This window comes from Megascapheus bottae, chromosome 1 (assembly GCF_031878675.1).
Source record: "Megascapheus bottae isolate mThoBot1 chromosome 1, mThoBot2.hap1, whole genome shotgun sequence".
Lineage (NCBI taxonomy): Eukaryota > Metazoa > Chordata > Mammalia > Rodentia > Geomyidae > Megascapheus > Megascapheus bottae.
Window position 1 is genome coordinate 96,581,169 of NC_143509.1, and position 15,737 is coordinate 96,596,905.

The 15,737-nt window shown below is 41.2% G+C and overlaps 1 protein-coding gene across 3 annotated transcripts in view; it reads right to left on the reverse strand.

The window, feature by feature from the left end:
- The window catches only part of Tiam1 (TIAM Rac1 associated GEF 1), a 335,042-nt gene that overhangs the window by 122,927 nt on the left and 196,378 nt on the right, over nt 1-15,737 (reverse strand). For all 3 annotated transcript variants that reach the window (XM_090348555.1, XM_090348551.1, XM_090348565.1), the window contains one exon: nt 3,058-3,225. The gene's annotated coding sequence lies outside the window, so the exon portion shown is untranslated. The remainder of the gene's footprint in view (nt 1-3,057; nt 3,226-15,737) is intronic.

The window sequence follows — 15,737 nt, forward strand, 5'->3', positions numbered from 1 at the left end:
TTAAAAGCAATAGATGTTAAATCTCCAAATAAGGCAAAGCCTTGGAGGAAAAAAATGAAAACAGGAAAATTTCTCCCTGAACTCAGTAATTCCTTCCTGCTTGAACTGAGAATTTCCCATTGGTGTCTGTGAATACCTGTCTTTCTAGAAGCAGACTTTAAAAGCAGCTATTACGAGCGTACTCTCTTGGTCAAGGTAAACATTCTCAAAATTAATGAAAAACTTAACTGCTCACAATAGTGATGTTGAGTCATTATGAATGAGAATGACGATACGTGAGTAGAAAGATGGAATACATATTTTTTAAGGTGTGAAAGCATGCTTAATATCAGAGGGCTTTTCTTATGAAAGCTCTTTGGGAATATGTTAGTTTTTAGAGAATAATTACCTTTACAAAGAAATGAAGCTTGGAAGATGGAGCTAGCTGTTATATGGGAAGGAAAAATTAAGTTCCGTGTGATGCGAGATGTAACAAGTATATTAAGTTTTTCATTACTTTAATGTTATATTTCTCAATAATACAAGAGAAGACAGTCCAATTAATAAAAAGTCAGCTCATGGTCAAAGTCCTGGGTAGAGGATACAGAAAAAATACTCTAATAGCCACAGACTGTCAAGAGGAAAAAAGAAAGACAGAAAGCAGTCTAGAAATAACTGCACCTCCTTAAAGCTAAGAAGGTAATAAGAATATTTTTATGACGTAGGCTATCTAATTCCTTAATGACACCAGAAGGCCCAGTGGCACCACGGGTAGACAGATGTATGCTCAGCCCCTTTGTAGAAGAGCAGGGCAAACACCACATGACCCAAGGCCAATTAGTGGGTCGCCTAGTCATGACTTTCTCTAGTCAAGAGTAAATAATCAAAAGAACGATTCCAGACTAAGACCAAATACCTCTGAAGCAAAACTCCTCATATCTTCAATAAGGAAAAACTTCTATTTAAGATGCACATTCATTCTGAGTACCAATAGCTCACACCTGTAATTCTTGATTTTCAGGGGCTGAGATATGACAACCTTGGTTTAAAGTCAGCCCAAGCAGAAAAGCCCACAAGACTCTTATTTCCAATTAACTGCCAAAAGGCTCAAAATAGAACTGTGACTCAAGTGGCAGAACTGCAACTAATGAGCAAAAAGTAGGAAGTGGAGCTATGGCTCAAGCAGGGCACTAGTCTTGAGCAAAAAAAGCTCAGGGATAGTGCCCAGGCTCTAAGTTCAAGCCCTAAGATGTGCACCAAAAAATATATGTACTAGTGAGTAAATATTTCCCACATATACATCCATGGATGCATTTTCAAAGCATCTAAGCTTGACAAATTGCTGCCTTTTCCCCCTAAAGTCTCTTCTGTCACCATGTAATTCATTTTTTTAAGGAATGAAAAATAAATAAAACATGTGACTGAGTTTTAAGTCATTGAGGGTTTTTGTTGTCGTTTTTTTTTTTTTTCAAAGTAAGAGTAAGGATGTGGCACTAGGCACACACCTACAACAAATCCCAAACTCCAAACAGATGGTTTAAGGGGGGAAAATCACCTAAAATAAAGGAAATATTATCTAGCTTGGATTCAATGGCTCTCTTTTTATTCTAAAAGTAATTTGTCCTCTTCCAGTCATCTCCATGAGAGGGTTATTTGTATTTATGTACCTCTTCTCATTTTATTATAATTTTCATGTGACTTAGGCCATGTGTCTTTGTTGTCACATCAAGCCTATGACAAAAGTTCTAGTCTGAGAGGGACTGTTCATCATTGAGATGGCTTTAAAATAGGAGCATAGGGCTGGGAGTTTGGCCTGATGGTAGAGTGCTTGCCTAGCATGCACGAATACCCAGGTTCAATTCCTCAGTACCACATACATAGAATAAAGCTGGAAGTGGTGCTGTGGCTCAAGTGGTAGAGCGCTAGCCTTCAGAAAGCCCAGGGACAATGCTCAGGCTCTGAGTTCAAGGCCCAGGACTGGCAAAAAAAGAAAAGAAAAGAAAAAGAAATTTTAAAAAAATAGGAGGATAAGGAGCTGAGCTGTGGTTCAAATGGTAGAGAAGCGGCTTAGCAAATATGAAGCTCTCGGTTCAAATCCTAGCACCACCAAAAAACAAAGAGTACAGTGATCCCCAGGACAAGCCCTGGTAATCATATCTGTATCACACTCAAGTTCAAAGTTAACAGAGAGAACATTTTTTGCCTGCTGGCAAGGAGAGTGTAAAATTCAACCACAAGGGATGTAATAATGTCTGCAAGCATAATTAGTATTATTACTTTTCACTCCCCTAAAGGATTAAAAAAACTTATTAAAATTAATGTAATGATTACCCTCTTGTGACTTGAAAACAGACCTCCGAAACTGCAGGGGGAAAGATGAAATATATTTATTCCTAAGTTAAATTTGAAGCAAAAATCACAAGACAACAGATTGCAAATTTAAAATTAGATTCCAGTGGGAGGTCTTGATTTCAAGCCTGTTTTCTCCCTACTGGATGCTGGGCTTGAAGATGGAGAGGAAGGGGGAGAGCTAAGATTAAACTGACACAAAGTTCTCAAAGTTTTTGCTTAATCGTTTTGAACCCATGAAAAGAATGTTACCAAGTTTCACACAAACACCCTTCACTCACAAGGCTAAACAAGAAACTTCAACAACCAATCAAAAATCACCTGCGATTTAGAAGATTACTATTTCGACTGTGTTTATTTTTGCTTTGTAAAGATTAAGGCAAAGCAGAAACAAAATAAATCATTGTTTGAGGTAGGATTTAGAAGCTAGGTTTGTCTTTTTTCAAACATAATCCAATATTCAGACTATTACACTCAAGAGATAAAAGATCCCCAGGGCAACTCACAGAGGGAGAAAAGATTTCATAGGGGATCTACCTGGTCTTTTTCCACACTAAAGCTCTGAAATTATTGGATGGGTGTAACTGTAATGCAAGGAAGGGATTCCAAATTCTTTTTCCCACAAGCTCTCACAGCACAGCAATTTCAATGGTTGTAAAATAGACCTGTTCCTCCATCTTTTAAGCAGTTCTATTCATTTCGGACTCAAATCTTTAGGCACAAACTTACCTTAAAAGGCAACAGTGGTCCCCAGCTGGACTGGCTCCAAGAGCACTGTGGCATTTAGATTCTGGGGCTGGCAGTGGCGTCAGGGACTGGGCTTGAGGAGTATGTCAGCACCTGCCAAAAAGGTAGCCCGCAGAGTCTCACCTGAGTTTGGGAGAATGTGCCAAACATCTAGAGAAGACAGGATCAGAGGAGACAGAAAAATGGAAAGAAAATGGTCAGCCAGAAGAAGAGAAATGAGCATTTTCATTGATTCCCCCAACATTATCAAATCAGTGCCCCAATTTAAAAGATGCACAATTTAGCCACGGATATAGATTGGCAGCTTTAGTCAGACAGATGAGTAAATCTCAACAAATTTACATCCATGGTCATAAATAACTCTGAAAAGTGTCACAATCATTTTAATCTGGCCCAGAAGATTAAGCTGAAACAGATATTCAGAGGGGTTCTTTCCACTGTCCTCTCTTGATCTTCAAAAGGTCTCCAAGGAAAAGAGAAGGAAATGAAGGATTATGAATTATTCCTAATGAGCTTCATTTATAATGGTGGGTGAAGAAAATGACAGTTTCAAAATAATAAAGAGCCTACCCAAATCCATAGACCTTCTCATAGGCACATTTTCTTAAAGATTTTAAATTAGATATTGCAACAGTTATTGAAAGAAGAAAATTGATAAGGACAGCTCCAGGAACAAGCAGGTAATGGTAGTTTGTAGGCTTACTAGTTTGTTGCTTGTATTAGGCCTTGGACCCTCAAATGGCTTTTTTTGGTCCATGGTTGGGCCTCTACTATCTAAGCACAGATCTACTTCTGGCTTTTTGCTAGTTACTAAGAGTCTCACGGACTTTTCTGCCCTGCTGGTTTCAAACAGGGATCCTCAGACCTCAGCCTCCCAATTAGCTAGGATTACAGGTGTGAGCCATGAGCACCCAGACTGGTGTGTTAAGGTTGTCTTTTGAAGTGAGATTATAATTCCTAAGACAGACAAAAACATTTCCTTGTATGACTTCCCTTCAGTACTTTCCAACTGGACATTCTTCCATGGGCTACTACAGCTGTGTTTTCAACCAGGTGGAAACCTGAGCTGTTACCCACTTGAACTGGGAAGGGCAGAACTGCCTACTTTGAAAGCAAGTACCCACATTGAAACAGTAAGTAGATACATATCCGTATCCACCCATGCAGAACAAGAAGTGAACTTCAGTTCCTCCTGAGCTCGGAAAATGTACTATGTTACCCTGAAGCTGGTAAGTCACACTTTCAGGGGAAAGAGGGATGGGCCTAGCAACACCCCAGCATTTCCCCACAATACATGCCCTTTCCATGGTCACCCCCCTGCTATGCTGCTTATTCCCTTGGCCTGGGCACCCTCCTTCCCCAATTGCTCTCCCTAAATGTCCAAATCTCCAACGCAGTTCCTGAATTGCTTAGGAACTGGCAGAAATTAATAAGCAACAACCCATTTATATTGAAATGAACTCATTACGGTGCCAGCTGCCAATAATTTGCAGGCTAGATGCTGGCTGGCAGAGGGGGCCTGCGGGTGGCTGTCCCTCCACCTGCAGCTCAAAGGCTGAGAATGCAGATTTGGTTTAAAACTAATAATAATAAAACTATCAGAATTAACATGTTTTCTATCTAAGCCCTGAACAAAAGAAACACAAGAAGAAAAAGGTCAAAGTTTAAGAATATTACTTATAAAACTAAAGGAAAACACCACTGAGTAAACGAAGTCTAATTTTCCCTAACTTTGGATAGAAAAAAAGATTACTGCTATCCTGGCTGTGGAATTGTTGGATAAAATAGCCTAATAAAGAGTCCAGGATTGTTCTTTTGCATGAATACATCAACAAGTCCTCATTTTGCGTAGAACAGGTAGACAGTACCATGGCCTTATGAATGAATGATGCATCATGAAACATGGGTAATCTGGATTTTCTCCAAGAGCTGCCAATAAATGCATCTTACCAGAGGACAGCAAGGTGCCAAAAACAGAGAAGGCCCTGAGTTCAAGCCTCACCAGCCCAAACACACACGTGTGCACACACACACACACGCACACACACACACACACACACACACACACACACACACAAAGGGGGGGTAGAAAAGGAAACGATAGTTCCTAAACCATTTGGTTGTCACAAACATGACCATGTAAATGTAAGCTGTTCTATTATTTGTACTCTTGATTTTTGGTTTGTGTGCTCAGTTTATGATTTTCTGTCCTTGTGGGGATTAAATTCAGGGACTCGCAGAGTCCTCTTAGCTTTTTAGCTCAAGGTTGGTATTCTACTTCTTGAGCCTCATCTCCACTTCCAGCTTTCTGATAATTAAGTGGACATGAGAGTCTCTTGCATTTATCTGCCAGAGCTGGCTTCAAACCAGGATACTCAGATCTCAGCCTCCTGAGTAGTTAGGATTACATGCATGAGGCCCTGGCATCTGGCTATTTCCACTAAGGGTGAGCTATTGTTATGGGGCTAGTATGAAACTGAGTCTAAGGTAAATGAGATCATCTTAAGTTTGTTATAGAATAAATAGAGAATTATTTCTTCCAGTGGGTAGATGAGGTAACCTCAGATTCTCCCATACTACACGCACATACACATACACACATACACATACACACCATGCTCACAAACTCCATCAGTACTGGACCCTGAATGAACCTAGAGAAGTGAATGACTGCTATACCAAAATGTTCAATCTCATTCTGATTCTCCCTTAACTCTCAGAGCCACTTCCTGTGTCAGAAGTCAAATGGCCAGTTTTCACAGAGAAGTGTGGGTTCTGGAATGGCTAAGATCTTATCAAAACTTTCTTCAGGCTTCAAACGCCTGCAGAAATAGGCAAGACTGAGAAGCTACCACTGTTCCAACTCCACAATAAAACTAAAGGTGAAACGGACATGTGTCAGAAAACGTCGATCACCTCTAACAATTTCAAAAGGAACTCTCTGCCATTTGTCAGACCATGGTAGTTACAGGAATCAAAGCACAGGAAGAAAAGAGTATTGCACTTGCCTTCAGAATACTAATGTCCACCAGGCACCCGTGGCTCATGCCTGTAATCCCAGCTACTTAGGCAGCTGAGATCTGAGGATGGAGGTTCTAAGCCAGCCAGTCCATGAGACACTTACCTCCAATTAACCACCAGAAAACCAGAGCTATGGCTCCAGTGGTAGAGCGCTGGCCTTGAGCTGAGCTCAGGCACAGCGCCCAGGCCTAGAGTTCAAGTCCCACGACTGATAAAACAAACAAACAAACAACAACAACAAAAAAAACAATGTCCAATTACTGGCTCTATTACTTAATAAATGATATGACCTTAGACTAGTAAAAATCACTATTCTGAAGTATAAGATCTGTCTTACCAACACCTACCTAAAAGGCTGTTCTAAGAAACAAAGAATCAACATAAAGCACTAGGAGTTATAAAAGAAAAAAAAAATGGGGATAGGGAGCCGTAGCCTAGTGGTAGAGTGCTCACCTAGCATGCACAAAGCCCTGGATTGGACACCTGGGCACATACATAGAAAAAGCCTGAAGTGGTGCTGTGGCTCAGGTGGCAGAGCACTAGCCACCTGAGAAAGCCCAAGGGCAGTGCTCAGGCCTCTCGTTCAAGCCCTAGGACTCCCCCCACCCCCACCCCACCCCCCAAAAAACTAATAAATTAACCTTTTTGCTGTATTTTACTTTTTAGGTCCCAAAATATTTTATAAATGAATCAGTGAAAACTAGAAAGATTTTCCTTTACCCTGAACCTAAGTGGGCCGGAGGAAAGAGGGAACAAACATTTTATGTGGAATAAGCACCAGAAAGATTTGAATTTTCACACTGACATTAGCTCCTGAATCCAAATTGATGGATGAGTGAATGAATCCGGTTCACTGGAAATTAACTTTTTGTTCAGGTCTTAAAGCTTGAATTCTGGGCCTCTGCTGTCTTTTAGCATTCTTCATACAAGGTTGGCAATCTACCACTTGAACCACATCTCTACTTCAGGCTTTGGGGAGTTAACTGGAGATAAGAGTCTCTAGACCTTTTTTGCTCAGTCTGATTTCAAACTGTGATCCTCAGAACTCAGCCCACTGAGTAGCGAGGATTATAGGCCTGAGTTACCAGTGCCAGGCTTGGAAATTTTTAAATGATTTACAAATTATGGTTGAAAGAAATGCCTCAGTCCTTTTTAACTTACTTTTAAACCATTATTTTACTTAAGAAAAAACTTACATGTGACTTCCAAGAATATATCATTTAAAACAAAACAAAGAAAATTTCTACTGGAATAAGAGAAGAAACACAAAGAGGGAAAAATCAAGTCAGGGAAATGAGGCTAAGGTAACAATCACTCACCTACTGAGCTATACATCCAGTCTGTTTAAAATAAGCTTGGGGACAAGCAATTCAGATAGGACATGTAAAGATTGTCAAACGTCCTTATACTAAGATTAGACAGGAATTTCCACTCTAAGACTGCTGTGAAATGAGTGTTATCTTTGAATTTCATCCTTCCTCACAGGCTCAGTGTCAATTTCACACCAGCATTTCTTTTTTGTTTTGTTTTGTTTCCATATCCTAGAGACCCTTTCTTTTTTTTATTTATTTTTATTTCAAAGGGACGTACAGAGAGGTTATAGTTATATAAACCAGGTAATGAATGCATTTCTTTTTGAACAGTGTCACTCCCTCCCTCATTTTCTTTTTTTTTTAAATTTTTTTAGAAGTTTTGGTCCCCATATCCCTCTCCCAACCACCTCCCAATCATCTTGTTTTCCCCCTTTCCTTTTCCTATTTCAAATAAACAAATAAATGTATATACAATATACCAGGTAAGAAAGTCAGACACAGTTACAATATAAGATTAACCAAAGGGCCAAAAAAGAGAAGAGAAATAACATAGTACATTAAGAACAACCATCACACAAGATAAAGCTCTTGTAAAGAATCCTGACACCTGACAATTTGAACATACAATTCAGAAATGATAGGATAAGCTGTTTCACAGGAAACTGTCCCTAAACACTGCTATCTTCCTTAGGCCTGGATTGAGGAGAGGCAGAGAGCTGCAGGTGGGGCCAGAGTAGCTGGGCCACTCTGCCAGATACACACACACACACACACACACACACACACACACACACACACGAACACACGCACACGCACATGCACGCACGCACACGCACGCACACTGAGCATTAGTGTCTCACCTGTAATCCTACCTACTCAGGAGGCTGAGATCTGAAGATTGCAATTCAAATCTAGCCTAGGTAAGAAAGTCCATGAGATTCTTATCTCCAATTAAGCAACCAAAAGTCCAGAAGTGGAGTTGTGTCTCAAATGGTACAGTGCTAGCCTTGAGCTAGCACTTGAGGAACATCACCAAACCCTGAACTCAAGACTGGCACACATGCACATGTACACACACACACACACACACACACACACACACACACACACACACACTATGTCAAGGTCAGCCAGGCTTTAATGATAAATGAGATTGTAACGGGGACTCCTATGCAAAGCTGCGGTGCCCTGCCTTGTGTGAGAAGAATCTCGTTACCACTTGACAACCCAGGGCTCTGCTGAAAAACCAGAATTCTCAGCATCGAATCAATTTTTCCACACAGATGAAGTGAGTCCATGATCAGAGCTCAAGTTCCTGTCCCATGAGGCATGGTTGAAACAATTTTAGTCTAACCAGTTTTGTAAGACAAGCATAAACACACTCCAATCCACCAGATAGAATCTCCCAACGTTTCTGTACCCACAGATTTACCCTAGCTTTGAGTACTTTTACTTCCTAATACATCTCAAGGTAATTCAGCAAAGGATGGAGTCATAGACTCTTACACTAAGGAGGCTATAACTTGGGAACTAGCTACTAAAATAATAACTTTAATTTTAGAGCAGTGAATCTTTGGCAATACTTAACAAGCAGGATCAGCCAGGGCAGGCAGGCATTACCATATTTCTTAGGAGTTAAGTCAGTGCATTTCAAAATGAAGAAATAAGGTCTACCTATCCCTTTAGGAGGTGAGGAGGGGCCTACCATTTCTGGAAAGCTTATTCTCTGGCTCACACTGTGTAAATGGCTTTAGGCCAAAATACTCCTCTAAGTTTCCTTAAGTTCTTGGTGTTTATCTGCTTGCAACTGCACTTAAGACACCGTCAACTGTAACTGCCAAAGCATTACAGCATTGTGTCACCTGCTAGAAGCTTCCTGCTATGTCACTTGAGGAAATGTAGAAACCCAAGTCCCCAAGGGTCCTGTTCCACAGCTAGCCCTCCCATCCCAACCACCCAGGCTATCTTGAAGGATGGCTCTGATAAACAAGCTACCTCTTGCTCAGAGTGCGAAGAACCTTTCTGGACACAACATAAGATCTCCATGATTTTGCAAATTCCAAGCCACATCATTCTCGTTTTTTCTAAAAGACATGAGGAAATTGGGCAGCTGGAAATTCCACCTAACATTCTGAGAGTGGCAACCATCTAGGGCCACTCAATGCCATTCAAACGGTGGCATTTGAGTCACACAGAAAAAGCCCATCCATGTCATTGTAAGAGAGAGTGGAAAATATAATCCCAAAAGAAAGTGCAAATGGAATTGGAAGTATTAACTTCTCTAGTGCTGAAATCTCTTCTTTGTGATTTCACGACCATGGCTTACTTAACTTGGAGGGTGTTCCCACTGAGAGAGCGCTGGGTTGCCTAGGTGCTCATGAGAAGAAAAGAGAGGATGTAATCATTAAAAGTGCTTTCATGCCTCCTATGAAACATAACAGAACATAATCCTTAAACTGTATGTCAGAATAATCTTCTCATGAACACATCAACACCTCAGCTCAGAAGAGATTTCAGATTCACTTGGTCTTAGTAACTAGTTGTCCAAAATTGAGCCACCCAGGTCTTTTCCCATCCACAGACCAGCCTCTTGTTGCCATGGAAGCACAAAATCTTCCCAGGTAGAAAACAGGTTTCCCAGGACACATGGCAGGGTCGGGGCTGGAAGAGAGCACTCATAGTTCACTGTCAAGAGTGGAGATCCAGAAAGAGAGTAAGATGGGTCTTTGGTTGTGGGGGTAATGAGGGGTTGTGGTACTTTGGGGATAGGGTACAAGTACTAGGGATTGAATAAGGCCTAGTTGCTGTCCCTTACCTTTTTGGCTCAAGCCTGGTGCTCTACTTTTTGACCCATTTCAAGCTTTCTGGTAGTCAACTGGTAATAACAGTTCCATGAACTTTTCTGCCCCAGGCTACCTTTGAAGGAAGAACCTCAGATCTCAACGTCTTGAGTAGCTAGGATTACTGACATGAGTCATCAGCTCCAACATCTCATGAAAGATTTTAATTCTCACTGGGTTTTGCATGCCCACAGCTCAGCATAAAGATGGAAGAGTCTTCCACCATGGGTAATAGCCCTGGGTCAGAGTCCAGGACATGACAACTGTTACTGGTCTTGAAGTCCTATCTACCCACCCTGACAAGTAAGAAGTATGAAAGGTCAACAAGCCATTTCTATTATGATCCCTGCTATCTGATGTTACCCTTTAACCCAGCCTCCATGCAGCTAAGTGGAGGTCTTTTAGCCCCGCATACCATCAACACGAGATCAATCCCCTTTCCACATGAGCAGGCCAAGGCCACGGCCCACTGTGTCATTCTTCAGTTTGCCCAATTCCCTGCTTGGACCTACCATCGACACAGAGGGAGAGAGAGCCATGGAGGTGGGAGGCATGCCTGGTGAGAAGACACGCTCCCAAGAGGCCAGGATGGATAACCCTGTCTGGGAAAAACAAAGGCTGGGATAACCTGTAATCCATGGATGACAGCCAAAAGATCATTGGCCACTTGGGGAAGTCACTGTTACAAGGGTGACAAATCTGTTCACTGGCCTGTCACCCTGTGATTCCAGACAGAATCTTGAATAATTCTTATCTCCTTGTCTTTGTGGAAGCATCTGACACTTATGCTGTCCAGAAAGCATGAGAGAAAATGACTGGTAGCTCACACCTATAATCCTAACTACTCGGGAAGCTGAGATCTGAGGATCACGGTTCAAAGCTAGCCCAGGCAGAAGAGTCCCTGTGAGACTCTTATCTCTAATTTACCACCAGAAAACCAGAAGTGCAGCTGTGGCTCGAAGTGGTAGAGCACTAGCCTTAAGCTCAGGGACAGCACCCAGGTCCTGAGTTCAAGCCCCATGACTGACATAAAAATAAATGAATAAAAATTAAAAAAGGAGAAAGTGACTGCAGAGAGATTTCAACTCTTCTTGCTTGTCAGAAGGCTGTGGCAATGGAAATGCAAGGAAGGAAGACTTTGGCAATGTACTTAGTATGTAGATGGCTGTGACTAACTAGCATTTTAATGCAATAACCCAAAGGCACTGGGTAAGAATGATGGTGGAAACTATACCTACGATGGGTGATAAATGTCATGAACTAATGGAAGGATTTTAATCACAATCAGTGAAGATAATGATTTTTAAATTGTTATAAATGTTTTCTTTTAAATCGAAGGAGATAATTACCTAGGAGTCCCCATCTTTGGAAAGAGAAGGACTGAGGCTCAGAAAGGAAGACTCCTGGTGTGTCCTAACATAGAGCAGCAATGAAAGAATATCAAAAGACCAAGAGTCCTGACACACGCCCTCCTAGGAAGCAAGCCCAAACGCTCCTCCTCATTTTTAAATGTAGGGAGGGCGCCTTCAAAATGCTTTCAATCTGAGATGGGAGCGTGGCGTAGTAGTAGAGTGCTTGCCTAGAATTCATGAAGCCCTGGGTTCGATTCCTTGGTATCACATATACAGAAAAAGGCAGAAGTGGTGCTGTGGCTCAAGTGGTAGAGCGTGTGCCCTGAGAAAGCCCAAGAATAGTGCCCAGGCCCTGAGTTCAAGCCCCAGGACTGCCCCCCACCCCCCCAAAAATGTTGTCAATCCTTTTTATTTGGAAATGACTTCTAATGGTTTGGCACTTATACAATTAGGAAGACAAGCTCTAATGGGGAAAATATAATTCTCTATTTCATTAAGCTGAAGAAACACATTTTGTGCTTTAATATCTCTAAAAATGAATATATCTTACAATCACAATGGTGTATTATGGCTTAATCGGCAGTATCTTCTTTCCATCTCAGTGGGACATAAAATACAGTGGCACATCATCTAAAAGACAGCATCACTAGAGTATATAAAAATAGATTTTGAAATAGCTATACTTAGGACTAACTAAAAACTGCTTGTGAATGGTCTGAGTAAAACGGAATATCTATGTGAGAATTAGAATGGGTGTTGTCCATTCACTCAACTCAGCCAGCCTTGGTAGTGCACCTGCTCTGTCTGGGATGAGAACAAACTACTTCCTTACAAAGCCCACCAGCTGGGGCCAGGTAGACAGCTACTGTGCTATTATGAATAGTGAGTGAGAAGGTGATACAGACCAGTTCCTCAAGGAGGAGCTATCAGTTGAACTTAGTCTCTAAGGGCCAGGATGTGGCTTAGCTTATTACATGAAGGGAAATAAGCAAGGATGCGATAAAATTTATAAAAAGAGGAAGGGCAAAACTCTCCAGGAAAAGAGAGAGGTAAGGATAACTTCTCTGAGGAATGAAAGTACCATTAGCCCAACACTGCAAAGTGATGACTGTACGAGATGGGGCTAGAAATGCTACATAAAATAGATACTTGGGTGTAATGGGAATATGTAAGGACATTTTGAGTTATATGACCAAACATGATTTTCTTGGAAAACCACGACATAGGAGACTCATATCGGGGTCAGTAAAATGAAGGAGGCAGAAGCTCCTCTGAAGATCCTACTTTGGTAACTGGAGGGAAAAAAAAAGAAGGGTCCTAGCGGTAGAGTGCTTGCCTAGCATGCACGAAGCCCTGGGTTCTATTCCCCATTACCACATACACAGAAAAAGCTGGAAGCAATGCTGTGGCTCAAGTGATAAAGTACTAGCCTTGACAAAAGCCCAAGGACAGTGGCCCTGAGTTCAAGCCCCATGACTGGGGGAGGAGGGGGGAAAGAAAGAAAAACAGAAGGTAACAATAACATCTTCTACCTGGAAGTTCTAATGATATTTCCAGCTAAAAAGTTTTATCTTCAAGGTTGAGTATGGTTGTATCTGCCTATAATCCCAACAGACGTAGATAGGAGTATCACAGCTTGAAGCCAACCTAGGGGGGAAAAAAGCTACTGAGACACTTCTCTCCATCTCAATATACAATTCAGGGAAGTATTATTTCATCCGTGTTGTTGTACCTCAAACAAAAACTCATGTAACAATGGCCTCTACTAAAAATGCCCATTATGATGAAACACTAAAATTAATCAGTTTGGACTCCACTTACACTGGATAATGTATAAACATCAGATCCACTGCTCGTGGATATGTAGACTAGAAAGCCCAGGATCAAGACACCACAAGGTCCAGCGTGTGGCATGGACCCATTCCACATGGATGGCACCTTCCCGCTATATCCCCAAATAGGAGAAGGACAACTGGGCTCCTGAGGGGATTAGTGTCATTAATGAGGGTGGAGCCCTTGGGACCTACTTGCCCCCTGAGAGTATCACCTTTCACAAATCTCTTTATGAACTAAGATACCAACATCAGAATTTGGAAGGGATGTCAACACCCACGTCATAGCACACCCTCAAAACCTGAGTTAGAGAAGATATTAGAATGGAGACACATAAAATGGTCAATTCCATGGTATAACCAAGAAGCCAACAATAAAATAAAGCAAAACAAAACAACAGCAAAACGCCCCTACTCATGTATGTAAGGCCAGATGTTTTTTAAAACATTACCTCAACCCACCTTCTATGAGCCAAACAGCTGAGGCAATAATATAAGAAATTGTGGAGCTGTGGCTAAAGTAGAAGACTGCTGTCCCTAAGTAGAAAATAGATAAGCAACAATACTCAGACCCTGAGTTCAAGCCCCAGTACCAATACACACAAACATACACATGCACACACACACACACACACACACGTAAATACATACACAAACATACATACATACAATAATAATAATAGAAATATAAGGTATTTAATGACAGTAATAGAAAAAAACACAATGCCTTCAGCTAAGTTAAAAAAAAAAAAAAGCCATGTTTGAGTTTACCTTCTAAAACGCTCCAGACCTGCAGGAGACCCTCGAGACTGCTTTCTCTCTCCTTGGGATCTGTGTTATTACTTAAATACTATCGTCAACTGCAAGCAATACTCTAAGGCTGTACAATTCATAGAGAGAAGCATCTGGAATATATAAGTAACTATGGCCCTAGGCCATGTCACACAGACAGAATTTAAAGATAAATACTTAACCTTTCTACAAGAGAGCAAAATGAGAATCAATAGCTGATCACTGCAAAGCAGATCACGACTGATAACTGTGGTTGTATTAGAATCCAGGTTCAAAAGACCAAGCAGGGAACAAATGGCCCTGGGCAGAGAGAAGACAAGAAAGAAGTACATTCACTATGGGATTAACTCAGTCCAGCCTTTTTCTATAATGAAGAGATGATCTGGAAGATTCCATGCTTTTACCTAAAAAGAAATACATGTTTGATTCATAAGCACTGTAATTGTATGTACCATGAGTCTGTCTGTGCTGGATGCTGTACCCTTTTCAGCAACAGATGTTTCGATGAAGACAAAAGTAACTGTGAGTTGATCTCAAAAAGACAAAATAGAAAGCTGAACAAATCTCTAATTAAAAAGCTGGTGTGGCCAGGTGCCAATGGCTTCCATTGGTAATTGTAACCACTCATAAGGCTGAGAACTGAGAATCTCTGCTGGAAGCCAGCCCAGGTAGAAAAGTCAGGCTTGATTACAATTAACCACCAAAAAAACCCAGACATGGAACTGTAGCACAGGTGGTGACACATCCTTGAGTGATAGTGCCTAGATTCCGAGTTTAAGCCCCAGTACACACACACACACACACACACACACACACACACACGCACGCACGCACGCACGCACGCACGCACGAGCACAAAAAGCTGGTGTAAAATCTTTGAGCTGAATAATGACTAACATTCATCCTAGCCAAATTACAGATTGAGAGAGAAGTAAAAAGCACACAAAATAGTTGCAAGCTGCATTTTCTAAAGTAGAAGGGAAAAAAAAGCCCAACAGACCACATATGCCCCGTTTTCTCTTGAAGTAACAGAAGATAATCAGCCTCTTTCACTATGAAGGCAGCTACTAAGGTTCTGGAATATTCCGAGACACTGATACATCAAAGTCCCCTGCAGAAAAGCCAATCCATAAAAATCACAAGGCAAATCTGTTTCTTGTACGACAGCAACTGGCTTAAAAAGCTTGACATTCACTGCCAAGTAATATCTGCAGGACCACACAGGAAGCAAGGAAGCAGGCTAGAGGCCGGCCTTCTAAGAATCAGCCAGCACTGATAGGAGAAGGGCTTTACAAACATCCCATTCAATAAAACCTTTCTAGGCATGCCACCCAACAGAGTAGTGACGTTTCTCATCATTTCTAGATTTAATTGATATAGAAATCACACATATGAACTACAGCTTCAATGTCATGCACATTTCAGAATTCTATGCATGTTCAAAAAATACGTGACTTATTTGAACAAACAGAACTATAAATGCAAAAGTGAATATATACACATATAACTCTG